We start from the raw sequence: 13210 nt of genomic DNA, 5'->3' as shown, positions 1-13210 counted from the left end.
GCACTTCTCCAGTAGTGTTTAAGAGAGAAACACGAGGCTCTGAGACTCTACATCTGAACCAGGATATGTTTTATCTGGGAAAACCTGTGTATTTCTAATGAATGCTAAAATCAGTGAAAAAAAAAAAAACAGATAGAGCTCTAATGCACTTTAGCCAGCAGAAATAAATCTCATTTGTTTATCCTGAGCAGTTAATGGGTTAAAAAAATGGTTCAGCACTGTTTACCACTCATTCTGACACCGTCTGAAGAATGGATTGTTTCCTTCATTTTTGTTCTTTTTCAGTCACCTCAGAAGGCCGAATTCATGTGTGAATGTTTTCTTCCTTGTCCTTCTCTCTCCTCTTTTCTTCTCTCTCTTCTTTTCATACAATCATGCAGAATTCTTGTCATCCATCCATTGAGTTGTTTGGTCACAGACATTAATGGCTTTAAACTGAAAGAGAGTAGGTTTAGATATTAGAAAGATACTCTTTACTCAGAGGGTGGTGAGGCACTAGAACAGGCTGCCCAAAGAAGCCATGGATGCCCCATCCCTGGAACTGCTCAATGCCAGCCTGAATGGGGCTCTGAGAAACCGGGTCTAGTGAAAAGTACTCCTGCCTGTGGCCAAGGGGTTAAAAGTAGATGACCTTTAAGGTCTGTTCCAACCCAAACCATTCTATGATTCTATAATTCCCAAAGAAAATAAAAGACATTCCAAAATGAATATGAAAACTGGAAGCTTACAATGACCTCTTAGTATGAACGAACAGGAGAAGAAAATGAATGTTGAGGAAAAAACGTCTTGCTTACAAACATTTATCTTCAATTATTAAGAATTTATGGAGGAAAATAGCCGTAGATACATGATTGGCAAATTGGCTTATGTTTAAATAATGTGTCTAAAGTTTGACTGAGCATGGAAGTTCATCTTTAAATAAACAAATGGTACCATAATGTTACAGTCATGAAATATAAACAAGCCGCAGTCATGGTATCTGCCTGCCACACTAAAGTTGTGCAGAAGCATCCGAGTTTCCTTAAGCTCTTTCAGTGAACTGTGAAGAAGTTTGTATCAAGGAAAGTCACTGAAGTGTGTTACACTCACAGCTTTTCCTTTCATTGCATCTCAGTACCCAAGTCTGTTGGTGAACCGAGGTTGCTGGGAATGGAAGTAAAGGAGCATTTCCTAATGTTGCCTGAAAACCAGGTAACTTTATCTCTCCAAACACTTCAGCTTTTCAGGACTCATTGTAGAATCACACACAACGTGTCTCAGATGCAATACCCTCTTGAGGTTCAGGAGACAGTGGCAGAAACAGTCAGGTGCACAGGGAGTTTTTTTTGGCTGATTTGCTGGGTTTGTCTCTGATGCTGAGCCCGTTATTACGGTGTGAACTGCTGGCAGCTGTCCATCTGTCTGGTCCCCACCCCTCATGGTAGCACATTTGCACTGCCAAGCATCTCATCCCTGTTTCGCTGTTACGAGGGCTGATAGTCACAAGAAGGTGTTCTATTTGTTTTTTGGAGAAGTCAGGGTAGAAAGGTGGTGCGTACAAATCTGAAGAGATTTGGACTTGGTAACTGTGTTGAGAAAAATATTCTAGAATAAATGAATTAGTGTCTGTTAGCCCACAATCAGATTTGTGCTGTGACCAAAACCTTGATAGGGAAAGCTGCAGACATTCTTCAAAGGATAAATATTACTTGCACTCCCAGAAATGTAGGACTTGGGAAAGAAATAAATTCTGCTTCCTCACATGTCCCCTTCCCCTCTTCTAAACCTTGCTCCTGTAGCAGATGGGTTTAGCCTTTCTGAGAGACACAGCTGCAGCTGGTTGCACAGAGAGGAGCTGCCTCAGGGCCACTGCAGGCCATGGAGAGCTCAGTGGAGTTAGAGTGTGACCCTGAACCCAGTATTTAAATCAAACATAAAGCAGAGTCCAGAGTACTCTTGCCAGTCTTACTGAACAGTAGATTTTTGTTCTCAATAGGCTGAAGCTCCCCAAACATAATTTTATACATAATTTTAAAAATATCTGTTAGAAGCAGTTTCTTTCTCAGTTCTCTTTTTTTTTTTTTCAATTGATAGTGTGTGAAGAGCATATTTACCACTTTGGGAAAATGACATGAAAAAATACATTTGCAAGAGAAATTCTACCAAAAGTGATGGAAATGAAGAGACATTCTCCACCATGGCAAACTGGGTACCACTAGTGAGTAGTCTATGTCCACCTATCCATGCTTGGACAGCCTTTCTGGAGTGTCCAGCTCACAGTGCATAGAAAGTCTGACTCATCATTCTTTTATACTTTGCAAAGTTTTCTCCACAGCTATGAACTGGGAGTGAATGCTACCAACCCAATATTACCTACCTGCTTATGTCCATGGCAGTCCATTGCTTTTTCTGGGCAACAGTGAATGATATGAAAGTGTCAAGAACTCAAGGAATCAGATCTGAAGCATTTTAAGGACTTACTAGACCACATTGCAAACAATGGAGTGTGATATGGAAAGCATTTTTAGCTTGGGGAATGCAGATGAGATAACATAGGGATTGAGCAATTAAAAGCCTTGATTCCCCCCTCCCACCTCCAGCATATGGCAGGAAATTGGACCAGAATCAAGTGATGTCTCTCCTTGGTGGAGTCTGACTTCCGACCTCTAAGACAATGGAGTCACAAGCTATCCTGAGGCTTGATTGAGAAGCCACCTCAACATTTCCATAAGTCATTCTGCCATTGCAGATCTGTCACAATTTTGTCATAAAGTTTGCAGAATTCTGTTGACATTGTGTCATCTCAATAAATGCAAAGGGAAAAAAAATGAGTCGGGGCAGGTGCGAGCACAGATTTCAAGTCTAATGCGTGGGCTGCTGCATGTCTTCTGACATAATCTAGGCTCTCATACTTGATGTTTTTCTGGAGCCGTGGTGAACTCTTCCATCCTTTAAAGCGATCAACCTCATTTGACTAATTTGAGAAGAAAAAAAAAAAGAAAGAAAAACACTTCACTTCCCCTCTCAAAGCATCCTCGGCCAACTTGGATCTTTAAAAAAAGTAACTTAACGATTTGGGGCCTGGTTGTCATTTACATGAAGGTCACTTCACACTGATCTGGCTGTGTAAATGGGCCATAAGTTACTTCTACACCCACTTGAAAGACCTCTTGTGCTTGCCAGAATGATGTAAAATAGCCTCAATGTAAGTGAGAATTCAGGCTCTTATTTTTAAAGCACTTTATGGCAATGCGTCAGTCAAGCACATTATTCCACTCATTATCCTAATGGAAGCCTGCAGCATGCAGAAGGCAAACAAAATGGCCACTGACAGCATTACAGCAACAACAACCAGGACAGGTATGTTCTACTGCAGAAGGACCCACATCTTCCAAAATACATAAACAATCCACCAGTTTTTAGCACCTGACTAACTCTATTGGCTACTTGCTTGAACACATCATCACAATGGTAACTTCAGACCTTTTATCACAGGAAGGTGCAACCAACTGAGATGCAAGACATCTGCTAGCATAAGCATGGTCAGACTTTTCCACAACTGCTGCCTTAGTGATTGTGCTTCTCTTGTGCTTGGTCCAGCTGTGGTGGGACGGTATTTGTGCAACCAAAGGGACCAGCACGTGAGTTAACTGTTGCAGCTACTGCAGTTAACAATTGGATCTACAGCTGAGAGGCTGTTCATGCCCTTCTGTACACCAGCAGCTCGGTGCTCTGTGGCTCAGTTTGCAGAGAGGCCTTGTCAGCTGTGTTGGTGCCTTTGGATTTATGTTTAATAGGAACCAAGTTGAAATTACTTGTATCGGATGGGCTAATGAATAAGCAGCAAACAGGAAGAAGCTTCAGAAACTTTGGAACTGGTGAGATTTCACACCAACATGAATGGGTTTCATTGTTTTTTACCTTATTCTTCAGTCATCCATCTGGTTGTGTTTGAAAAGAGATTTAATATTCTTAGTAGAAGTTGCATTTGTGACCTGAATGTTTTGTGTGAGAAACAGAATGAGGTAAGTCAGAAATGAAATACAAGTGGCAAGAATTGAGAAAATAATTTGTTTAGGTAGAGTTCGGTGGCTTTATTGCATTTAAATGCACTCTAAACCCCAAAGAGAGCTCAAAGGGGTTAGAAACAGAGAGCTCAAACTGAATTGTGTGAAACATAATTTGAGCCCAGTCCAGACTTCAGTTTTGTGGGCCCTGGGAGAGCTAACACATTCAGATCCCCAGGCAGATGCCTCCCAAATCTCCATCACTAATCTCCTAGAAGCCTTCTGTTATTCTCTCATCTCCATCAGGCTGAAACAAACTTCCTCACCTTTGTGTAGCTCCCAAGGCAGGCAAACTCAAATTGTCTCTTAAATTTTGGAAGGAGATGGCAAAAACAAAATCTATATTAACTAGTTTTAATCAGTGTCTACTACTCCCACTTGTGCATCATTTCAGTTAATGATATGGTATTTAATAAAAATATTCCATTTAATACCACCATTTAAAAACTAGATGTTTCTATAAAAAGGCACAGACAAAAATCCAATTTTTTTTCCTAACATGCACTGCAACCATTATGCATTTGACCTTTATTCCACTTAGTCTTATTTTAAGGTCTCTTATTTATCTCCCTAAGCAGTGGGCTTGTATAAATCAGGCCCCATTCCCTTAGAAGTAATTATCAACCAGGGAGTTGTAATTTTGATTTGGACCTCTTTATGTGCAAAGTATGAAAAACAAAAGATCCACATGTTACTGCACTTCCAAAGTATAAGTGTTAATAAGTTGGAATATTCTTAGCTATTTCTTTAAGACAAGATGGGAGCTGCCTGGCAACTGGGAACTTTCAAGTGCCAGTGTTGCATCCTGTGGCCCTTGAGGCTCCAGGTTTCTGCTACATGACCAAGAGCTGAATTGAGGCTAGCATGAGGCTGCTGGGCAAACTGAGAGAGGAGACATCCCAGGGACTACCACTGGAGCTTTCCCAGCCCTGCTCTCCAGTGCTGCTATGGTCTGTATCAGCTTCAATGTGTGGGCAACTTCCAGCATCTCACACCAGCCCTGCTCTCTGAACCATACAATATTTACCTCGTGGCTCTCAGCTTAGAGCTATGACTTCTAAAATGCGGCTTGTAGGGTAGGAAAATTTAAGGAGCTGTGTTCTCAGCCTAGCAGAAAACCATTCTTTGTGCAATCTTCTTTGTGTGAGTGTAGATTGGCATGTCCAGAAGTGACAATCATGAAAGTCCAGCAGGCAAACGGAAATAGCAATGCATGAATTGTCATAAATGACATCACTACAGCACACACTGAACATCACATGCCATCAAAGACACACTTTCTTCCACTTCTTTCATATGATGAAGGTCCAAAGCCAGCTCTAATGCCAAGAAGTGTTTTTCTTTAGAACTGCTTTTATATTTGAACAAGAACATTTGTTGGAGTAAAATGCTCTGCTTACATTTTTCAGGACAAAACTGAATTTCTCTGATCTGGGGTAATAGCTGGGCTTTTAATTCAAAGGCCAGAAGGGAGTATGCAGTGATTTCACTAAACTCCCCTAAAATGTAGTTCTCTAAGGAACATGTTATCCTTTCTTTCCCTTCTCTAAAGAAAAACTGCAGTTGCACCACACACTTCATCAGTGTTTCACAAATTTGACATATTTTATTTCAACCTCATCCAGGCACCTTCCTACCCATCATAACACTCTTCTCACAAGAACAATACAAGTTTTGACTGAAAAAAGATCACCCTGAGGTGACTAATTATGTTTTGTTAATAGCCATGTCGAATGGTTAATGCACATACACAATAAAGTTACTTTCTATTGCCCAGCTCCTAGCAGAAGGACAGGTACTTCCACTACTTCTTGTCTTTGGTGTCTCCCTGACATTCCCTGAAGTGCACAAGAAATTCCATGTCCAAATGAAAGTGCCGAGAGAGGGAAAAGAAGGTAGGAGATAATCCAAGGAGAAAATGTGACAATAGTAATACAAGAACTGAAGGCATCTAATCAGTGTCTGGGCAGTGAGCCTGGGAGACATGTAATAGATTGATCTGGTTCTACTCTGCAATAGAGATTTCATTGGTCTCATATATCCCATTAGTCACTGCACAAAGTTTGTGCTGTGTCTAGAAAGGGTGCTGGAGGCTTTGTTCTTCTGACTTTTCTGTTTTGATATCCTTTCCACATACACAAAGAAAGAAGGGAACAGAAATATCAGTGCTGGGAATGCCTATTGTTCATGAAACAAGGTCAAATCAGAATTATGAGAAAAACTGCAGAAAACAAGATGAGGTGGGACACACAGAGCTTGTGCTCCAGAATAGCACCAGAATAGCACCCTCTCCTCCCTCCCTAGCAGGACCACAAAAATGGTCCCAGCTGACCCTGCTCAGATACAGAACTTCTGGAAGCAACAAGCTTCCAGACACTTCTTGCCTTTACATACACGAAAACCAAAACTAGAAATATGTTTTAAAATGCTGAGTGGAAGTGCGACATCAGCTTCTTATCCTCCATTTGGCTGAGAGGTCCCATGAAGAAATCTTAGTTCTCTTCTGGGACAGAGACAGATATGCCCCTCCAGATTTTTTTCAAACATCCAGAAGATATTTCAAAAACATAATTTTCTCCTCTCACCTTAATTTCCTCACCTGTTTTCCAAATCTGGGACTCCAAATCAGCTTATTCCAAGGAAACGGAGGTCTGATTTTACTGACAGTTTTCTCTTACTCAATTTACCTGCTGCTGCTATCTCTGTTATTGTATCCATTCCTGTTTTTCAATCAAACACCCTAACAGCCAGCCTCCCAAGAACGCACCACTCCAGTTTCACTTACTGTCATGACTTAATAAGCTCCAGCTCCAAAAGGTGTTTTTCTCATGAGATTTTTTTGAATCAAATAAGCATCTTCTTTCTTGCTAGTGCTGGCATGATTTGTAACTTCACCTGTCATAGTTCAGACTAAGGGGCATCTATCTCTCTGCACCAACAGAAACCTAGCAAAAAAAGTCAAGCTCCAGGCCTCTGCTACTCATGCAGCTGCTAGGACCATCACCCAGCCAGGAATTAGTGGCAGATTGCACAAAACGGCAAGAAATAAAGCTACTGCTGATCATAGCAAATTCTGATGCCAGCAAAAAGTAATGAACAGGGCATACCCTCATCACTTCCTAGGTGAGTAGTGCCAGCTATCATTAAGACCTCACTGGAGGACATTACACCCTATTTTGCCTCTTATTCCATGCTTTCCGCCCACTGTTCCTCCATTTGTCCTTTTGGACAGGATAGGATAGGATAGGATAGGATAGGATAGGATAGGATAGGATAGGATAAGATAGAATAGGAAAAGACAGAATAAGAGAGGTTTCACAGCCAATTAAACCTTGTTATTTATGCCACAATGCCTATGAACTTGTCAATCTTTCTGCTGGTAAACAGACAAGTGTTAAATTACTTTTTTCTTCCATACAGGTTAGCTATAGGTGGACAAAGGTGAGTTAATTCTAATATTGGCAGCTGAGTTACATATGCTATGCACACACGCATGCACAAAAATCCTCATTATTAAATCACAAAGCAATTAAAAAATTAAAAATTTCATAAGACCCCACATAAAAGAAATACAAGTGTTTAATGATGGATTATAAAGTGAAAGTGAGAAAAAAGTAAAAGCTCAGCTGTCTCAGGGGCTTCCCTTGCAGCCTGTGATACTGATTTCTGTCTTCACCCTCACACAAGCCGCAAGAGCTAATAAATTCCTGGCTCCCCTGCCTGGGAGCCAAGGCCGATTAATATCTGCCTACCTTGTTACCTAATTCATTATGGAATAGCAGTTAATTTGATTTGATATTATTTTAATAAAATTCTGTAATATATTAGATTGTTTCAGGCTATCAAAATAATTTTCCAATTATTACGGTTACTCAAGCAAGTCTTTTTTTCCCTTCATGAGCGGCAGTTGGTCTGACTCAGAATACATTAGCTCCTACAGCTTCATCCTGGCCAGAGGAATACGAAGTATATGCATGATTACACCAGAAATATTATTGCCAGTAATGTGAGCCTGCAGATCAAGGCACAGAGTCCAGATTGATGTGCAATTACAGGCCCCCATGATGTCATGACATTGCTGATTGCTCTTCATCTACAAATGAGTTAATGCATTAATATACATATACACGGTTACACATACACATGTGTGCAAGCACGCATGCATGCAAGTATCTGTTATATTCTGTATCCTGACACTAGTGTTTGAGGGGCAGCAGTACGTGAAGGCAATGTGGGATAGATGCTGCATCTCACAGGAACTTGTGTTGCTTGCTCCTGGAGTGGACAGTGCCAGTCTGGCCAGCAGGAAAGTGTGGATGAGTTTTGGAAGCAGTGTGAGTTGCCTTTTTTTGCTGTCATTACTTTTGAACACTTCAACTGATACCAACATAGGTATTACATTCCTACTGAGGAAACAAACGTCAGGCTGCTCTTTTCTCTTAGTTATAGCAAATACCTAAGAGACAGAGAAGAGAAAGGACATGGGTGGAACTTGATTGAAATAGGAAAAGGCAGCCTAGACAAAAGAGCAGGTGCAAACACAGCCATTCCATTTGCAGATGAGCTGAATGTCATAACATTTCTGCCTGGGTACGTGAGAGCATCTTTGTCATATGCTTACGGGGTTGAGAGGGTGGCATACCAAACACCTTCATGGCTTGATCCTATTCCCACTGGACTGGGTCATCATCTTCATTAGGGGCAGAACTGGGTCTGCATTACTAAATTTACAGAGTGCAATCAACTGCAATAAAACTGATTAGCTGCTGTGTCTCACTCTTTCTACAGTACTTCCTTAAGAGGCTTCTGTTCACATGAACATACAGAATATCCATACTTCCATGCTATGAGCAATAGGGTCCTGAATTCTAAATGGTGGAAGATGTTTTTTCCTCAAAAATAAGAACTGGTGGGACCAGTTGTGTCGCTTTTAGATCACCATTCCATTAATACCCTGACAAAATCCCTGCACTCCTAAAGCAGTCTCTGACCCTGCTGGGCCTCATCCCATATCAAGTTCATGAAAAAAGTTCATGAAGGATTGCCATCTTGCCATTCTGTTCTACCTTGCCTGGACTGGAAAAAGAAGTGCAAGCAACTGTGTTTAAGCTGCCGATCATTTTTAAGTGATGGTTTTCTGCCTTATACAGTACATCACAGTTTCTTTTTCATATTCTGCTTCCAAAAGTGGTTATTCCCATTCCCTTCAGTGCTCTTAGAAGAGTGGTGGCTGACCCATGGGATGTATGTCAAATATGATTTACAACCTTTTTCATGCTTCAGCAGAACTCAGCAGAAGCATAAATGGATCAGAACACACCATACATATGTGAGGAAATAAAACTTCTTTTTGTTTCAGTATTTGTAAATTGCCTTATTGTTTCCATTGCTTAGCTATCATTAAGAGCATGAAACAGCCTTGTTAATCGTAGGATGTTGCAACACCACTTATTGTGCAAAGAGTTTATTATTGCAAGTAAACTATATGCAACCTCCAAGGGAAAGCACTATCATATCAAAGGTAGAGGCTAGTGCAATTTTTTTCCTTCTGTGCATTAATTTTTATTAATTTATGTTCATATAATTTATTTGGGTGGGTTTAAATTTTTGAGATTAAAATGATATTTTCTACCAAAAGGATATTAGTGAAAGATGAGAGGATGGTGCAGATGCCTAATATGAGGCTATTTGCCACTCCAGTCCTGGACAGCAAAAAAGTTTTCCTTTTAAAATCATTGCATTTTTCTACAAACTACATTTTTGCTAACCCTTTCAGGATAAAAATATAACAAAATTATTATCTTGTCACAAAATTCAAGTACACAAAAGACTCTGGAAGCATTCACATTTTTTAATACACCCATTTCCAAAAGCAAGCTTCTCATACAGCACTCAATGACTAGAAAACTTGGCTTAAAGTCTGTCTCTCACCAAATTTTTTGGAATATGCAAGCTTTTTTAGATGAGTAATATTTTTTTTAATATTAATATGTTTTAAATGTATCCATCACATTTTAAAAACAGGCAAAAAGACTTACAAAGGCTCCTGACTTTATCTTTTGAAAAAAATCCCAATGTCATTAATCATAACTAAAGTTTTTCAGTCACTCAGTATTAGTGATGCTGAAGTGAATTAACTAAAAGGCTTTCATGCTTCTTGATCTTATATCCCATGCCTGAAACCCATTCATCCAAATCTTTCTTACTCACATAAGTTGTCCTATTGAAGTCAATGTATCTCAGCATGTAAGTGGGGTTTGAGGAGAGGCCTTTGGTATATAAGAGTGGGAAACAGAGTCGGTTCTCATGATTCTTGCATAGAAACTGGTAAGTTTACATTCTTTTCAACATCTCTAATGCATAATCATCTAAAAGGATTTTAGATCCTAGAAATTGCTACAAGATGGTTATAAATCCTTTGTGTGGACAACTTTTCCATTTGGTGGTAAAACTGGAAGGCCTTATCACTCTTTTATAACTTTCTATATAATTTTTATGAAGGCAAATATAAGGCATCAAAGACTGCAGGCTAAAAACTCCTCTGTGATCCAAACCAAGCGGCAAAATTAAGTCCTGAAAAAGTTAAGAAACACATCTGGTTTATGGTCTGCTTAGGCGACTTGGCCTGAGAACATAGCACAGGAGTAGATTGATGCAGAATAAGGCTCAAATTTAATAATCAAGCTTGGTTACTGAATACAACTATAAAGATGGATAAAATGAAAAGTTTGTATTACATGTCTCCACTCATCACGTAACAAAAGAACATGAAATAAGGAGACGTTTTAAGACGAAAAGAATGGTCTGTGCTGAAAAGGCATCAGATGTAAACAATATGGGATAAGACTTTAATACAACAATAACCAAGGAAGAATGTGGTGTCCATTGCGTGGTAATGGGAAAGGGACCTTAGGCCCAAGCTCCTGTCACTCTGTACATGTGCTTCTTTTTATGCAAGTGACAGAAGATCACAAAATCCTTTGTTACTTGGCTTCTAGAAAAGGGCTCTGCCAGCACATTACCTTTGCAGAATCTCAATCCACTCCTCTTCCCCCTGGGTAGTCATCTTCTTGGCTGGCCAGCAGAGTTGGTTTGGTAACTCTCTATTCTTCTTGTACTTCTCTGATCAGAAATCCTGCAATACAGTCCATCTTAAATGACATGCAGTAGAAGGGAAAATTCAACTGAAAAATCACAAGCTGTGCTTCTTTAATAACTATTATTATTTATATTGTTTAGCTATTGCATCTTCTGCAAGCCACAGGACTAAAAATCCAAGAAGTATCAAAAACTCTGAGCTCTTCAAAGGTTCTTCCAAATGTAGCTTGAATAATGGGAGCTGGGATATGGAGATTCCCTGATAGAGGAGAAAATCCTGAAAGTGTTATAACCCCGGGGAAATGTTCTCACAATAACTGATGACAACCCCAACAGAGAAGATTTAATGCAGTTTTATTCCATAGTTGGGCTCTCTGAATTTCCCTGTGAAAGAGTGTGGCCACACTGAAGATTTATCTTTCTAGATATCCATCTTAGGTGTGTGCATGACTACCCACCTCAGTGCCTGAGTGTCCTGCTTTCACATGCTAACCTGCCAGTATGCTTTCAGAACTGCCTGTCCCAGATGGCCAGACTTGTGCAAGGTCTGTGGACATCCTGACCTTCCAAACATCTTTCCCTATGAACTACTAGGTAATACAACCAAGGAATATCCCCTTACTAGTGTGCTCCTTTGCTGTTGTACTTGGTGAAACATAAGCACTCCATAGTCCAGGCTGCTCAGATCTAAGTCCTCTTTATCATATGAAGTGGCTTGGAGAAATGTTTTAGATGTTGTTGCACAGTATTCCTGCTAAATAAGTGCCACAGTACTTTTCTGAGAGTCTTGGGTTTTGGTTTGTATTTTGGGTTTCTTTTCTTATGAGCACATCAGAGTATTTTTTTTCAGTAACTTTCCTTCTTAATATATTTCAAGAGTACATGGACTCAGTTTCTCTGTTTCTCTTCTGTTGTTTTTTTGAAGACTTCAGATACCTATGTACAAGATGAACAAAACTCTGATGAGTTCAGTCTGTATGAAGAAAGCTGCATGCAGCTTAGTGATAAATGTCTACTTTTTCTATATAATAACATATATAATCAGCATCTTGATAAAAAAATGGTCAGATAAAGAACAGTTAAGAACACACCCAAGAGGAGGGAAGAGCAGAATATATGTAAATCAGTTCACAAATATTTCCTGACTTCTGAAAAACAGAAGTATTGTCTGTGTTCAGGGGCCTCTACAATTAACAAAGTAAGGAAAGTTCTATGAAAATAAATGGTACATGTTCCTTTCCCATGTACTGGGCATAAAGCATGGGTAATGGTTGAATGTGCCAGATGAAAAAAAATATAAACCTGTTATAAAAGAGAATCAGACTTTCTCCCATGTTAAATTTTGAATTCCTAAATATAGGTTCTTAAGGAAATAACTAATTATATCTGGTTATCTAAGGTTGAGGCTTCAGGTTTTATAACATGTACATTAGAATAAAATGTATAGACATAACTGATTTCAGATAAAACTGTAACAGAAACTTTTTTAGTGATTCAGAGAGAACGAATGAAAAAGGGTTAGCAGCACTGTCAAAGATTTCAAGAAAAGGAACAGAGTGCATGCTCTGCCTTAGTCTTCCTGTGTAACTTTTGACAAGTCGTTGAATGTTCAAGTTTCCCAGCTGTAACATGGGGGCAATACCATTGCCATTTTCACATGGGTGGTTAGAGTATGGACAGGCTGAGATAATGACCTGCTCCTGAAAGGGTCCTGCAGAACTGGTCGTACCCTCAGCAGTTTGTCCTCCTACTCAGCAGAAAAGGAGAGGCAGTGATCCTGGAGATGAGTGGTTGCACAAGAGACATAAAAGTAAGGTAATTAAAAATCATTGGGTAGAACACTGATGAGTAATTACATTCCCCTTAGTTAAAAAAATAACTCCCTGAAGCTTCAGTTGGATCTAGGATTTTTTCCTTTCATTAGAGGACAGCAGGTGTTGTGTTATATCGCTGTGCCATGTTTCTCCTTAGCAATGGATTGGCAAAGTGATTCCCCTTAGTATGTAAAACACTTTGTGGCTCTATGAGGTGAAAGAATATATAGATGGAAAATCAGCCATACCTGA

Source organism: Corvus hawaiiensis, chromosome 6 (genome assembly GCF_020740725.1).
Source record: "Corvus hawaiiensis isolate bCorHaw1 chromosome 6, bCorHaw1.pri.cur, whole genome shotgun sequence".
NCBI lineage: Eukaryota > Metazoa > Chordata > Aves > Passeriformes > Corvidae > Corvus > Corvus hawaiiensis.
The sequence above is the reverse complement of the archived record's forward strand: the minus strand, read 5'-3'. Positions refer to the sequence as shown.